The 15,602-nt window shown below is 46.5% G+C and overlaps 1 protein-coding gene across 8 annotated transcripts in view; it reads left to right on the forward strand.

Annotated features, from left to right (window-relative positions):
- The window catches only part of disp1 (dispatched homolog 1 (Drosophila)), a 423,869-nt gene that overhangs the window by 223,071 nt on the left and 185,196 nt on the right, over positions 1-15,602 (forward strand). The gene's annotated exons all lie outside the window — the stretch shown is intronic.

Genomic DNA, 15,602 nt, shown 5'->3' on the forward strand with positions numbered 1-15,602 from the left:
CTTTTCTAGGGAGGAGATTTGATAGAGGTACAGATATTCAAAGCCTTGAGGATTCTGGACAGAGTAGATAGGCAGAAACTGTTCCCATTCACTGAAGGATCAAGAACCAATGGACACCCACTGATTTTAAAATGATTAGCAAAAGAACCAGAGGCATTGTGAGAGAACTTTTGAAAGTGGCAAATTAGGAGCTGAATTGCATTGCCTCTTGAGCGTGGTGGAGGCAGATTTAGTTGTGGCTTTCAACGAGAATTGGACAATTATCTGAATAGACTAAATTTGCAGGCTATGGGGAAAAGCCGTACGGGAGTGGCCCTTGCAGAGATCCAGCATGGATATGATGGGCTGAATGGCCTTCTGTATTGTCATTCTCTGATCCTATTTAGGGCTATGTAAGCTGTCTCATCTTTCACAAGATGCGAGGATTACTGATGAGAAAAAGATTCTGGGTTGAAATTTTAAAATTGCAATTTTGGCAACCATTTATGTACTGTTTGAGTGTCAGAGCTGAAGGGTGGAATTTTACTTGTAAAGCTGAGGAAATCATTTTCCAGGTACCAAGCAACAAATACTTAAGTCCTTGTCTCTTGCAAAGATCTGGTACTTACCAATGCTGCCAGAACCCTTCCCAGAAGACCTCTGCCTTCCCCACCCTCTAATTTTGGCCCCAGGAATCCTTTGAGAACAAAACTTTTACAGTTCTACCCCTCCTGTTCTGCAAAATGCACAGCATCTCTGGACAGTGCTGTTGAACCATTGCCCCCAATCCCACCCTGTGCTAACAAGCTGTTGGACAAACTGGACCACCTGTACCATGCTATCTGTGGTACGACACGTTAGGTGCCTACCTACAGCTTGTTGTGTCTTGTGTGCCATCTTGGTTTGCTTCTTTGACTTGAATAAAAACTAAGGAATGAAAGTTAAAGATAATGGAAAGTATAGAAAAACACTGTCTTTACAGAATAATATCACATAAAATATAATGCAGATATATGTCCCTTTAAGGGGTTCATGAAAAGTTCTTTCTTATTCTTGTGTAATTCTTAAACATAGGCAAATTTATTTCAATCTGAATAAATTTACTCTTTGCACACTTGATTTGGTTATTTATTGCCTTGCGATTGACTCCTAGTCCTGGTCTTCCCAACAGTAACTCCTTTCTAATCACATTCCTGACTTGTGCCTTGTAGGTGAAGGAAAGGCTTTGAGGAGTCAGGAGGTTAAAGACTCACCACAGAATACCCAGCCTTTGACCTGCTCTCGTAGCTAGAGAGGTAAGATACAACAAAGTAGAAACAATTTAATAACTCTGAGCTAGATTTTTCTAAAAGAAAATTCATTTGTGGAATATAGGAGTCACTTGCAAAGCTAGCAGAGGGTGGTGGTGAGCCCTGCATGCAGTGTACACATGAAAGTACACCCACAGTGCTGTTAAGGAGGGAGTTCCAGGATTAACTGAGTCACACTGAAGGAATGGCGATGTAGTTCCAAGTTAGGATGGTGAGTGCCTTGGAGGGGAACTTGCAGGTGGTGTTCCCATGCATCTGTTCCCCTTGTCCTTGTAGGTGATCGAGGTTGTTGATTTGGGAGGTGCTGTTGAAGAAATCTTGGTGAGTTGCTGTAGTGCATCTTGTAGATGGTACACACTGCAGCCATGTTGCGCAGATGATTGTTTAAGGTGTTTGGTGGGTGAGGTGCCATTCAAGTAGGCTGCTTTGCCCTGGATGGTATTGAGCTTCTTGAGCTGCACTCACTCGGAAAGTGGAGAATATTCCATTACAGTCTTGACTTGTGCCTTGTAGGTGCTGGAATGACTTTGGGGGATCAGGAAGTGAGCCATTGCCACAGAACATTTAGCCTCTGATCTGCTCTTGCAGCCACAATACTGGGTTCCACTATAAGACGGTTCGTGGGGACCATCTCAAGATGGCACTGTAGATGAGACAGTGCTATTTCATAGCTGCATCTTTTGCTATCCTTAAATTCATCTGCAACTCCCCATCATTCATTTCAGGAATGCAGAACATTACTGGCTTCTGGCATTAAAGGGGCACATAATTGCATTCTACTTTATCTGGTGTAATGTTCCTGTGTATCAAACAGTGCATCCTCCCACTTACCACATGGTAGATTTGGTGATATTTAATGTGAAAGTGTCTGTACTTGAAAGGGAGAGACTCTTTTTAAAAAAAAAAAATGTTTTGTCCCATCTCTTACAATTCATTACTAGATTTTAGCTGTCTCCTAAGTACCAAAAGCCAGACCTCAACTTAAGATAAATAAGCAGCTTCTGCCAGCGCTGGGCACTGTTGTTGTTCGAAGGGGGCTAAAATGTTTTCATTGGCAGAAATGGTTGGGAACAGTTAAACACTGTTTTACTGAAGAATTTCTCATCTGCGTATCATTAGACTTCTGTATACTTAAAATGAAATGATTGTCACTTATAAAGGTTATGGGGAACATTGGATGTGTTCAGACAAATCCTAATGCTATAATTCCCCCCAACCTGCAGTGTTTCTTTTTAAACTGCTTAGCTTTCACTTCCTTTTCTCTTTTCAGTTACTGTCACATCTGCTATGCATTTCTAACAAATCTGATTTTATGTCAGATTTCTGACATTTGCAGCTTTTGTTTTAGTCTAACCTCAATATCTGTTGACCTGCTAGCTTTGCACTTCAGTATATATTTGAATAATTCTAATTTTAGCTGCGCCCATTCAGTCTGTTGATTGCTGCCAATGTGGCAACTGTAACATCAGCAAAAATTCATTAGTACAACATATGTAAACAGCCTACAGTTCTTTCTGCACCTTTCTAGAATTCCAGTTTAGTCTTGTACTTTTTTTTGCCTAGATAGCATACTACACCTGCACCTCAACATGAAATACAATAACTAAAAAGTTTATCTTTGTTAGTTGTTTGTTTTAAGTAGAAGTATAAAGGGAATGGTATGTATTCTAGGAATATAGGGCAGAATCTTCTGCCCCTTTGAAAAATTTCAGGTTTTGGGATCGTTTCTTGGAAGTCTGTTTAAGATTTAAATATAAGGAAGGCCCACGGCACTGAGGGCCATCCGTGTGGAGGGTAATTGCCACCACAAGAATGGTCATGGCTCAGGCTGCAGTGTTTGCATTCATGCAGTACAATAGTAGGACCAGTGAGAGGCTACACTGACAACTCTCCTGCCTGCCACTGGGAGGCCACCTCCAAGCTACTGCTGGCCTCCTGACTGAGCGTGGGGTTGATCCGATGCTGGGAAAATCTTGGCATCATCTGCAACTTAGCTTTAAATGGGTCCTTAATTGGCTACCTGCCACTGCTGGCCATTGCCACTTTGCACCTACTTCCAGCAAAGATGCACAGAGGCAGGAATACATTAGGTATCTGACCTGACACACAACTTCCTAACTTTACTCGCGCCCCTCTTTCCAAAGCTGCTCCCACAGGGTTGGGAAGATTCTGTCATCTGTGAATTTTCCTTGTTTCTTTATGGTGGAAAAGCATGCAAGTTAGACTGCCGTCCTTGAGCCACCTGTTAGAATTTGCACGAGAGTAACCTAGCAGAAGTTCCTTCTGATTTTCACTTATGGGAAAGTGTTTGACTCCCTTGATCTTCTGCAATGACATGAGAAAGGACACCCTGGGAGGATTGAAACTGCCTAGCATACTTTGTTGCCTCAGTGCTGTGTGCTGCCATTGCAATCTTCATACTGGAGCTATTGAAAACCCAGATACCTGGAATTTACAGCACAAACAGGCCATTCAGCCCATGCCTATTTTTATGCTCCAAATGAGCTTTCTTCCACCACCCTACTTCACCTCATCATATCACCATATCCTTCTAATCCTTCCTCATGTGTTCATCCAACTTCCCCTTAAATGCATCTGTGCTGTTTGCCTCAACCGCTCTCAGCGGTAGTGAGTTCCCCATTTTCACCACTCTCTAGGTAAAGAAGGCTTTTCTGAATTCCCTTTGGATTTATTAGTGACCATCATATACTTTGGGCCGCTAGTTCTTGTCTCCCCCACAAGTGGAGACATCTTCTCTACGTGTATCCTACTGAGCCCCCTTCATAATATTGACGATGTCCATCAGGTCACATGCTCAGCCTTTTTTTTTTTTAGAGATAAGAGCCCCATGTTCAATATAAAAACAATGCAAAAGAACCAATGAGCTGAAACATTGGGTGGAATTTTCCGAGCCTGCTGGCGGCGTGATAGGTGGTGTGCGCGGAAAATATGGCGGGACCTGTTCCACAACTGCTCAGCCTGCTGACGGTGAGCCGCGTTCCCCACCATCAGTTGGCAGGGAGCTAATTGTAATACATTAGCATATAATTAAAAGGCCGTCCCGCCAGGTGCTTGGAACCCCACTGTACCGTCCGTCCTTGCCAATGTGTTTCACAGCACGCTGGCAAGGTGCACTTGGCAGCCCGTTGTTTACAGGCCTCAGGGGCACCGGGAGGGCAGAGGCAACTGATTCCTGACCCCGGAGGCAACTGCTGGGGCAGGGGGGGAATGGTGTCCGGGGGCAAGTGCCGGCCAGCCTTGGAGGCGACTGCTGAGTTGGGGCGGCTGTCCGGGGGCAAGTGCTGGCCAGCCTTGGAGGCAACTGCTGAGGAGTTGTTGGGGGGGGGGGAGAGGTTTGGTTCAAGTGCTGCCCTGGCGCTGCATCATGCATACAGGCAGTCGAGGTCGGGTAGGGTAAGCGAGGGAAGTGGCCACGCATTAGGGACATCTGTATAAACTGACCATGCTTCTGCAATTAAGACAGATCAGGCACAACCACAGTGATATGATTGGGGACATGCTCCTAGCCTACCCGCCCATGCCAGCAACTCGGAGGCACCAAAAGGCGACCAAGCACCCCATACCTTATCCCCCCCCCAACCCCTTGACACAGACTTCGAGCCCATCACCACTTTATTGGACCTTGGAGCAGTTGGACTGCACATGTTGTACAATCTCCTCGCCAACACTGGCCATTAGGCAGTCACTGCTGGAGGCACTCACAGCTCCTTGCAATCCCAGCATCCCAGTTTGGACCATTGTCCCCCCTGTCGCAGGTTGACAGGGCAGCCAGGCAGCGCACTCACCTCTGGCCATCTGAGGGGTGACCAGCCACTCTCTGGGAAATGTTAAAGGACGGTCACACAGGGCTAGGAAAGGTACTAAGTACAGTCATGATAAATATGTGTCTCTTTCGTGCTGCAGGAGGACCACATCAGGATCATGGATCCTGGTGACCTAGCTGTATGCCCGATGGCCTACAGAGACCATAGGAGACTGAGGAGAGAACGACTGAGGCTCCTGGCTGCGCTAAGGCAGGAGCAGCAATCTCATGAAGAAGCGGCAGCAGGAGCTCCTGCACATGCTGCCCAGGAGCGACAGTGAGCCCTGGCTGGTCAGCGCCTAGCGACACCCAGGGTCTTTAGATGCCTCCTGCAAATGACTCCTGCAGACGCCTCAAGCAGAGAACCAGTGTCGCTGACGACTGCACAAGTCTAGGGACCTGGTGGCTCACATCTGCCACTTACTGCAGGATCTGGCGCCAAGGGGACATGGAGGGCATCCACTGCCAGTGGCTGTGAAAGTGACCGCAGTGCCCAATTTCTAAGCCAGTGGCTCCTTTCAGGGCTCCATGGGTGACCTCTGTGGGATTTCATAATCCGCCATACACAAATGCATCCATGAGGTCAAGGATGCCATCTTCTCCATGGCACACAGCTTTGTGCATTTGGCCCGGGTCTGGGACAGCCAGGATACAAGGGCCATTGGATTCGTCCTAATCTCGGGACTCCTACAGGTGCAGGGTGCGATTGACTGCACTCATCTGGTGCTCGGGTCTCCATCACTACACTCAGTGGACTTCTTCAGTTGCAAGGTTGAACTGATGTGCGACCATTAGAAATGCATCCTGCAGGTATGTGCACAGTTTCCAGGGAGTGTGCATGACGCCTACATTCTGAGTCGCTCGTCGATTCCTGCAGTCTTCCAGGATCCACAGAGGCTGCAGGGTTGACTCCTTGGGGATAAGGCTACCCACAGAGGCCGTGGCTGATGACACCCGTGCGGCGGCCTTAGACTACAGCAGAGCGACGCTATAAAGAGGCCCATTCAGCAGCTCGCAACTTGGTGGAGCAGAGCATCGGGATGCTGAAGATGCGGTTCAGGTGCCTGGACTGGTCTACTGGAGCCCTGCAATACTGTCCACAGAGGGTGTCACGTATCGTTGTCATCTGCTGCACTCTTTGCAGCACCAGGTTGTAAAGGGGAGAGGAGCTGACTGAGGAGGAGATGGAGGAGCTGCACGTCTCCTCGGATGAGGAGGACACCGATGAGGATGAGGGTCAGGGGGTCCAGGCTGTTGATGACAACAGGAATGAGGCTCTTGCACTGGCTAGATGAGGAAGGTGCACTCGGGAGACCCTCATAGCTGCCAGATTTGTGGAGGATGATGACGACATGCAGTGAGGTCGCTGTAGATCCTCACATTGCAGTAGTGAACATTTGACTCCAGTCTGGCTTGTGGCAGTGCCAATATCCTCCGTAAGAATGCTCCTGTCATGGAGATGCAGTGGAAGCCCTAATAGTTGCTCGATCGCAGGAAGATAACGATAACATGCAGTGAGGACACTCCATAGATCTTCACATAGCTGGTGAGAATGCCAGACCCCTGTCTGGCCAAGGGCAGCTCGCTTGCTTGAAGCCATCTCTGAGATGCAGCCATGAAACCTGATGCTGTGTCTTCCTTCAGCACCCCAGCCCTTCAGGAGCTTGTGCACAGCATTACTGGTCATAAATGCTGGTGTGATGGGGGCCAGTTCCACCTTAAAGGTGCTGAGAGCACACACAATATGAGAGAACTCTGTGGTGCTTGCCCACTATGTTCTGGCAGCAATGACCACCACCGCTGAGGTGCAGGCATCAGTATTGTTTCCAGGGAGTGTGAAGCTGGACCATCACTGTGCTCTGAAGACTGCGCTGAGCACAGGGAAGAGGCCCTAGACTGAGGCACCTGCCTTTTATCTTGTGCAGAAAGATTTCACATCTGAGTGACAAGAACACTGCTCTTCAGAACAAGGAGCCACAGGCAGGATGACATTTTAGGAGTTTATTGACAACAGTGAACAGTATGTACAAGTGATCAATAGCTATGGCCAGGCTGTGCAACTACTTTTATTAACTTGCTTGGACTAAATAGCCAAGTGGTTATGGTACTGGGCTTGTAACCCCAAGATCAAGAGTTCAAATCTCACAATGGCAAACTATGAAACAATGTAACTTCATCTGAATAGGAACAGATGGAAATGTGTTTGTACTCGAAAGAGTTACTTTTATTAACTTGCCCAACCTTGTCTTGGTGCTCCCCGGACCTCCACAGCAGAGGTGGAGGCAGCCTGCCGACTGTGACGCCCTATCTGTGATGATTTTGGCAGGTGTCCTCTGGAGGGCCGAGACTTGGAGGGCCCCAGCCTGCTTTCGGGGGCCTGCTGTGTGGCAGTGGCACCCTCCTCGCCCTGTGAAGCTGGAGCTGCGGAGGTCACAGGAAGAGGGCATTCGGATGGGCCGGTTGCTCCCAGAGTCACCTGGGTGGGTGGCCCCGGAGTATGCACCTGCTGATCCTCCTCCCTATGGGTGCCCAAGGGCCCCTGGCTGACTCCATGAGTGGAAGGGGTAGCTGGAGTGAGATCAAGCTGCCCAGCACCCCTCTCTCGTACTCATTGTTGGAGGCCAACTATATATCGTCGATGGAGTTAAGCCCGCACAGCAGTGCAGGAGTGACGTCCTGGAACAAGGTCTCCATGGTGGCTGCCATCCTGCCAGTGTTGACCTCGGTCCGTTGCAATGCCGGCGCTATCACCTCAGCAACGCTCTGTCTTCCAGCAATCCTCCGAGTGCCGGGGACCTGGGAAGTCCCAGCCTCAACCTGCTGTGGATCAGAAAGTGTGAGTGCTCACCAGATTGTGAACCTGAGGCTACTCTAAAGCTAGGTACCACAGAGGTGTGTGAATCTGTGCTGGTAGAGGGTGTGGGTGAGCGCTGTGAGGGGACTTCAGGGAGGGTGCCTTCAGATTCCTCCTCAGAGGTTTCTTTGGAGCTTGATTTGAGGCCCTGGGTCATGGACTCTGTATGCTGTTTGGCAGATGTGTCTGCGAAAGCAAGGGGAGATAATTTATGCACGCAGTGGCCTGTGAAAGAGGACACATCACTCACAGCATGGTTGCCTGATGGATGTTGCACTGCTGGATTGTCATGTGGTAGAGCAGCGCAGACCTCACTGTCAGCACAGGAACAGTCCTGGTCATCGCCGGCCAGCTGGGTGGCTCCATTTTTGAATTCTGTCAGAACTTTGATCTCCGTCATCCCTCCACCTGTCTGTGACCTTTCCTGCCTGTTGTGAGCCAGGTGTCCTGCATGGGTAGAGATCAGGAGAGCGTATCAGACCGCCTGTTGGGCCAAATGTTAAGTATGCCTGGCCTGTGTGGGTGGTGAGTGGCCCATGGACTGGATGAGGAAAATGACGTGTGTGGAAGAGTGAATTTTGATGTCCCTTGCACTGGCAGTGAGAGGGCCCTGTGGGTGTGTGATGGTTTTGTGAATGAGAGAGAGTTGGGAGTGTTAAAAAGAGTGACCTACCCTGGCGGAAGGAAGGAGATCATTCATCCTTTTGCGGCACTGGTGGCTGTCCTCCTCTGCAGGGCGTTCGCACTGACTACCATGCTACCGCCTCCCAGATTGGCGACATTGCTACCCATCCTGCGGCCAGAGCGGCGGTAGAGCACATTCCAGCAGGCCTCCATGGCATCCAGCAGTCGCTCGAGGGACCCATCGTTGAAGTGGGGGGCCGCAGTCTTTTTACCTTTGCTGGCGTTGTCTCCCAGGCAGCGGTGGTGAGCTGGTGGTGATGAGCGCTTTGCTGGCAGCTGCCTTTTAAAAATGGTAGCCGGCGTGATGCTACAAAGGGGTGATGGTGAGCGGGCGAATGAGAGCCTACCCGCCATGGAAATGACATGTTTCCTGGGAATGCGTAAATAATGAGGTGGGCCTGGGAAGATACGGTGTGAAAATACAACACTTTTGTCAGCGGGCAGGACTCCATTTTACCCGCCCACTACCGCACTTAGTGCAGTTCTGGGAAAATTCCACCCATTAGCTCTGTTTCTCTCTGTGTAGATGCTACCTAACCTGAACATTTCCAATGCTTTGAATTTTAATTTCAGATTCCCAACATCTGTAGTATTTTGCTTGAACCTTTTTTGTCTTTCACAATAGTTATAGGACATGCGTTTCTTTTTTGATACTTGGCCATCCTCCTGCTCATTTTGTAATCGTGACAGCTGACTACTGTTAACTCCAAACCTCAAAATCACCCCTTCTTCCCCAGCTTTCCCTTTCTCTTGTAACCTGCAGTAATTTAAACGCTGAACTGGACATCACCAGATCATTCTATTCATTCACCACCTCTTCTGTTAACTGTTTTCACCTTTGATGTTGAGGACTATTGGCCTTGGTCCTTCACCTGAGTTTCTGAGTTTATAGAAAATGTCTTTGTTGTGACATTTTAAAAGGTAAATGTTTTTAGGTGAGGAAACATTTCACTTCAGGCCCCTGCAGCCAGAGTGTATTTTTTGACATCTACTCTAAGCTCTTAATTCCCATACAATTTTGTTTGTAATTGCAACTAATTCCCTTATTAAACCCTGCTGAAGATCAAAAGACAGAATCATTCTGTAGTTGCTACACCCTGATAATGAAGGTATTCAACTAATAGAAATAGGAGATGCTAACTACACAGCTGAAAAGACAAAAGACAGATTAACATTTCAGGTGTAAACCCATGAACAGAATAGATCTGTACCTGAAGCGTTAGTCCATCTTTCCTCTTTGTTGATGGAGCTGCTGTGCATTTGCAGCTTTTCAGATTTTCAATCAGCAGTTTTTCTTCTTTATCAGCTGTGGTTCAGTGCATTGCACTCTTGCCTCTGAGTCAGAAGGTTGTGGCTTTAAGTCCCATGCCAGACACATGAGTATGTAATCCAGCCTGACATTCCAGATGAGATGTTCAACTGAGGTTCCATCTGCCACCTGACAATGTGAAAGCTTCTGGCCCATTATTTCAAAGAAAAGCAGAAGGGCATTTTCCCTGATCAATGTTTATCCCTCAACCAGTAACTAAAAATGGATTACCTAGTTATTATCTTACTGCTGTTTGTGGGACCTTAGTGTGTGCAATTTGGCTGCCAAGCTTCCTACAGTACAATAGTGGCCACTTTTTTTTCAAAAAGTGCTTAATCAGTGGTAAAGTGCTTTGGAATGTCCTGAGATCATTAAAAGTGCTACAAAAGTGCAAGTCTTTCTTTATCCAATCAGTTAATTGATGCAGGCTTTCCCAAATATTCAATGGAATTTAATGTAATTGACTTGGTTTCAGCCCACTGGTTGGAGAAGTCCAACCAGAAAGTAGCCAGTATCAGGTCTTCCTGGGATTCAGGACTTCCGGGGTGGAAATAAACCCCACATGCTGAGAGCTGTCAACCAGTCAGAGGCTGGCAGCTCTCCATTACAGGCATCACCACCGGGAGCAGTGGCTGCTGCCAATAATGAACCCATAATCTTCGAGGGACCCAGATGAGTGAGGGCAGGATATGGGTTGCGAGAGAGGACGGATAGGGGGATCGGAGGCAAGGGCAGGGGCTGACTTTCAGCAGCCACTCAGCTGCCCAATGCCAGGTCCCTCGATTGGATGCTTAAGTGCCTTTGAAAGATGGATCCCCCTCCCCCACGAGGCCATAGGAAAACCTGATGGGGTTCACCTGGTCACCTTCTGAAGGCACTGGAAAAGCCATGCCACTTCCATTTAATCCCTGAGCCACCACCAAACTCCAGTGGGCTCAGGGATAATTGATGCCTATTAGTTCAATAATGAGCCTAATTGACAGCCCACCTCGAGCGGCAAGTTTCCCCCATGTGCCCGTTCCTGGTTCCAACTTAATGCAGGAGACTGACGTAAGGCCTCTCCCACAACAAAGTGGACCCAGCTGCCATCTTTCCCACTGCGACCAGCTGCATTTAATCCAGCCCATTGTGTGTAAGTCAAGTGTTCAGCATCTGCTATATTAAGAGCATTTTTACTGGACATTCCCAATGACTTCATTGGTAAAGGAGCCATTCCTGATCTACGGCATGTTTTAGACCTTATCTGGGATATCAGTAATGCTGCCTCAGCATCCCTGAACTACAGAGGGAAAAATCAACCGGGGTTCCCCCTAATGATCACTAGCTAGAGAAATCTCATAAAGTGTACTTTTGTCAATGTCGGCAAAAGATATGAGTTGTGATGCCCCCCCTGTTGTGTGAAGAATCACTATCTGGAAGTAGTAGAGAAGGGAAATGTCCCCTGACAAGAATTGGATGCCTTCACAATTGGAGGGAAGAAAATTTGACATGTCTTTTCAAATAAAGGCTGAAGGGGTGAGAGAGTTTGATCTTCCAAAGTGTCTTTCGTTAAAGTAAATCAAGTATGTCTCTGGGTGGATGATCTCCAAGAGAATCATGAACTTTATTCTGCAGGTCAGGCAGAGAATCCCATCATTTCCAATCTTAAAATACCGCCTTGAAACACACATCTTCCCTTCTTTCTCAAGGTAACTAATTGCTATTGCTGGACATTGCAGAAGATGACTACATGATCCCTCACACACACCTACCAACTTTCCCTTGGTTCGGTTTTTCCCAGTGCAGGTTGGAACTTTAAGTTTGACCAAAAGGCATTTCAAGTCTAATTTTTTCCAAAGAATGAGCTGCTCGATATTACATGGCGATATATAAGCACAATGCATTCACATTGATTCTCCACTTATTATTATTCCCTGTGTTATGTATATATCTCCTATCCTTATTGCATAAGCAATAGTGTTAATGATGCATGCTAACACACTTTTTTTATTCTTTCATGGGATGTGAGCGTCGCTGGCAAGACCAGCATTTGTTGCCCATCCCTAATTGCCCTTGAACTAAGTGGCTTTCTAGGCCATTTCAGAGGGCAGTTCAGAATCAACCACATTGCTGTGGGTTTGGAATCACATATATGCCAGACCAGGTAAGGATTCTCCTTCCCTTAAATTAGTGAACCAGATGGGTTTTTAACGACAATCGATAGCTTCATAGTCCCCTTTATTGAGACTAGCTTTCAGTTCCAGATTTTAATTAATTGAATTAAAATTCCACCAATTGCCATGGTGGGATTTGAACCCATGTCCCCCGGCCATTAGGATTACCAGTCCAATGACATTACCACTATGCCACCACCATCTTCCCTTATATTCCCATATGGCTATTTATGGTTGTACGTAAGCAACTAACACTTTGTCTGCTTACATACATGAATAATTTAAGGAATGAAAGTGAAGAAAAAAATGGTGCAATAAAACTAATGTAACCACATGTCTTAGTATGATGGTGTTCATTAAATGTGTCTGCCACATCTAGTGATTGAAGATTTGTTCAGTATCAGCCCTTTTAAAATTGATAGGCTGTCCAACTTGTACAGGTTGGTGCCTAATTAGTGTGTCATTGATCCATTAGACAGTTTGCCAAATGGCTCACTAGAACTCTGATTATATTACAAAATCCTTTGTTCCTTGTGTTCAACCTGCTGGAATCTAATAATTAACCAATTAAATTCCAAAATATAGATTAAAGCATTTTTGAAAACCCTAAAACACAGATGTTGTCATTGAGCTGATTGAGATCTGGAAATTATTTTGTTTCCTCCCACAATGCAAATACATAAAATGACTGTTGACACAGGTTTATCTCATTCCTTACCTCCAAAAAGACCCAGGATTCATAATCACTAGACACTCACTTTGTGCAAAGTATTCTGAATACCAACACTTGTTTTATTTTTTAGCCTGGAAAAGCATGTATTTGCATGCAGCTGAGTTCACCTATTCATTACTGTGTGTCTATCACAGGACGGCCCTCATGACCTGAGGACATAAAGCTGTTAGAAAGTAATTATTTGTAGCATTTCAGGTTACTCTGTGGGTCAGACTGATGTTAGTCACGGATTTTCTGCAGATTCTATAGTTGAAAAGGGAGGCTAATGTAAGGGTTAATTTGTTAAGGACAACATTGTTTTGGTGGTTTTATGCTATAGTACTGAAATGAAAAGGCTGATATGGACAAGTGAAGTGTGTCTGCAATGTATTCCTACTTGTACAAAATTGTTGCATCACATTCCTGTTCCCTCGAAAGTTGTTAAGTGTTACCCTGTGACTTGGGAAGTAAATGGGCATTAGTGCTGAGCTGTATACGAAGGGAAAAATTCTCCACTAGCGGGTGTCAAACCTAGCACAGGTTGTTGGAGGTCAATTATCTCAGCCCCCAGACATTGCTGCAGGAGTTCCTTGGGGCAGTTTCCCTGGGTCAGTCATCTTCAGGTGCTTCATCATAGGGTCAGAAGTGAGCTCACTGATGATCACATGGTGTTCGGTCTCATTTGCAACTCCTCAGATACTGAAGTAGTCATTGCACGTATGTAGCAAGACCTGGACAACATTCAGGCTTGGGTAGCAGCAGAATTTTATTCAACCACAATCTGTAATCTCAAGGTCCAGCATATTCTTCGCAACCATTACCAATGAGCTAGGGGATCAATGAGGAGTGCAGGAAGAAATGATCACCGTAGATAATAACTTATAAAAGATTTGAATTCCCAGTGATCAACTCAAAGGATCATACAACAGGATTTCATATTTTAAGACTTTTACTGTAACAAACAAACTAAAATCAACATTAACTAACATTGCTTAAGAGGCGACTAATATACTGAACCGCAGAAAAGACATCCCTTATCAGCATTTTAACACACTGGAAAGTCTCATGCCACAGTTACAAGATGCTCTCTGCAGAATTGCAGTCTTTACAAGAGCCAGTCTAAAGTTACTTCCAGCTTCCAACAGGCTTGCTTCTCCCCATTTCACTGAGGCATTATGTCCAGTGACTGTCTAAGGCCCTTTCGCTCAGTCTTCTGAGAAATCTTGAACCAACTTCCAGTAGCATAGCTAACTCGGCTGAATCCTCCTTCTGGTCATACCAGGACCTATCTTCCAGTGCCCTTAAATTTCCACGGGTTCCCCCTCTGCCAACAGCGTACATCTTCTCACTCTTATTCTGCCTGGTAGCTATCAGAAAAAACAGCCTTTTCCCCTCTGCAGCAACTACTGTTCCTCTCTCTCTTTCTCACCACCAACCCCCACTGTTCTTTGTGCCACGTTCAACATCTGAAAACACGTATCTCAATTGCATGCGACCTGAGTCCCTCTATCCCATGCTAGCCATGTCAAATCAGCTTATCACTGGGCAGAATTAGCTGGTGGTCACATGCCCCTTTTTACCTTGAATTAAAAGAAACGATTTAAAACATAACCATCTTATAAAGCCTCTCATACTGAAGAAAAAGAACATGCCAGGAACAATGCCAACCTGCTGAAGCTACAGCTAACTGGAAAAGGAGTTTGTGTGAACATCCCCATCCTTAATGATGGGGGAACTCAGAACATCAGTGCAAAAGACAGAGTTGCAAATGTTTCACCCATCTTCAGCCAGCAGTGCTGAGTAGAAGATCCATTTTGACTCCTCCTGAGGTCCCCAGCATCACAGATTCGATTCACTCCAGATGATATTGAGAAACGGCTGAAAGCTCTGGATACATATGTTCACTGCCAACACCCTGGGCATAGTACTAAAGACATGCTCCAGAACTCGCTGCACTCCTAGCCAGACTGTTCCAGTACAGCTGTGATGCTGGCATTTATCCGACAGCGTGGAAAATTGCCTAGGTATGCCCTGTCCACAAAATGCAGGACAAGTCCAATCTGGCCAATTAGCGCCCCATCAGTCTACTTTCAATCGTTGGCAAAGTGACTGAAGGTGTCATTGACAATGCTACAAAGCGACACTTACTCAGCAATAACCTGCTTACCAATCCTCAGTTTGGATTTTGCCATGCACACAAGGTTCCAGACCTCATTGCATCCTTGGTCCAAATATGGCCAAAGAACTGAACTAGGTGAAGTGAGAGTGACAGCCCTCGACATCAAGGCAGCATTTTGCTAAGTGTGACATCAAAGAACTCTAGTAAAATTGAAGTCAATGGGAATCAGGGGTGGAGGGAAGCTCTCCACTTGTTGGAGTCATACCTAGCGCAAAGGTAGTGGTTGTTGGAGGTCAGTCATCTCAGCCCCAGGACATTGCTGCAGGAGTTCCTCAGGGCACTGTCCTAGGCCCAACCATCTTCACTCCATCATAAGGGCAGAAGTGGGGATGTTCGCTGATGATTGCACAATGTGCAGCACCATTCTCTACAACTCAGATACTGAAGCAGTCCGTGTATATATTCAGCAATACCTGGACAACATTTAGGCGAGTAAGTGCCTGACGTATGCTCAATGTATCCCTCACATGGTGACCTATCTGGTATCAGGGGTGTGCCACAAGTCACAGACGCAAAAGCTGCATCTTGCTGCTCAGGGACTAGACTCTCTCAAATAGAAACAAGACATTGCCTGTTTCTGTGCTGTAATTTCTATGAAA

The sequence above is a fragment of the Carcharodon carcharias genome, chromosome 5, assembly GCF_017639515.1.
Source record: "Carcharodon carcharias isolate sCarCar2 chromosome 5, sCarCar2.pri, whole genome shotgun sequence".
Taxonomy (NCBI): domain Eukaryota; kingdom Metazoa; phylum Chordata; class Chondrichthyes; order Lamniformes; family Lamnidae; genus Carcharodon; species Carcharodon carcharias.